At 39.6% G+C, this 697-nt stretch overlaps 1 pseudogene; it reads left to right on the forward strand.

Annotated features, from left to right (window-relative positions):
* The first annotated feature begins 260 nt into the window (after positions 1-260).
* LOC112448944 (uncharacterized) lies at positions 261-363 on the forward strand (annotated as a pseudogene).
* Positions 364-697: the final 334 nt, after the last annotated feature.

Consider the following 697-nt stretch of genomic DNA (forward strand, 5'->3'; position numbering starts at 1 on the left):
CTGGAAACCCCTTGTTTATAGTTTCTTTATGGCTTCTCTCTTTGTATGTATCTTATCTATTGAAGTGTGAAAGTGAAAGTAAATTTCCATATCCACATATCTTATTCTTTTCCCATATGTTACTGAAACTCATTAGGGCTTAGACTGTGGCCTCATATTCCTTCAGTTTGCACAAAAACTTGAAGAATATGGTAATATGTGTTTCCATGTTATTCTCTACCATATGTAAAATAGACAGCCAATAGGAATTTGCTGTATGACTCACTTCTCGGCCTTTTGGCTAAGATCAAGTGTAGTATCTGTTCTTATCAGTTTAATATCTGATACGTCCTCTATCCGACGGAGAAGGCAATGGCACCCCACTCCAGTACTCTTGCCTGGAAAATCCCATGGGCGGAGGAGCCTGGTAGGCTGCAGTCCATGGGGTCTCGAAGAGTCAGACAGGACTGAGCAACTTCACTTTCACTTTCAAAGAATTCAAACCGGGGCTCTGTGACAACCTAGAGGAGTGAGATGGAGAGGGAAGCGGGAGAGTTTCAAGAGGGAGGGGACATGTTTATACTATGGCTGATTCATGTTGATGTTTGGCAGAAGCCAGCACAATACTGTAAAGCAATTATCCTTCTAATAAAAAGAAATAAATTTTTAAAAATTCACAAAAAACCCTGAAAGAATAACTTTCATATTATTGCTAGTT

Source organism: Bos taurus, chromosome 11 (assembly GCF_002263795.3).
Source record: "Bos taurus isolate L1 Dominette 01449 registration number 42190680 breed Hereford chromosome 11, ARS-UCD2.0, whole genome shotgun sequence".
Classification (NCBI taxonomy): Eukaryota; Metazoa; Chordata; class Mammalia; order Artiodactyla; family Bovidae; genus Bos; species Bos taurus.